Genomic DNA, 229 nt, shown 5'->3' with positions numbered 1-229 from the left:
CGCACCCCACCTCGAAAAACCCCGCTCCCTCCACAGCACCCCACCTCTCCTCCAAAAACCCCGCTTGACCACCCCAACCCCGCGTCACTCCCCCACGACACGGCGCACCCCCCCACCCCACCGCACCCCCCCACGACGCCCCCCCGCACCCCAGCTCGAAAAACCGCGCTCCCTCCACAGCACCCCACCTCTCCTCCAAAAACCCCGCTCGACCACCCCCACCCCGCGT

This window comes from Lygodium microphyllum, chromosome 16, assembly GCF_053477565.2.
Source record: "Lygodium microphyllum isolate KBCC chromosome 16, Lygodium_microphyllum_v1.1.10, whole genome shotgun sequence".
NCBI classification, from domain to species: domain Eukaryota; kingdom Viridiplantae; phylum Streptophyta; class Polypodiopsida; order Schizaeales; family Lygodiaceae; genus Lygodium; species Lygodium microphyllum.
This window is presented reverse-complemented; position numbering follows the sequence as displayed.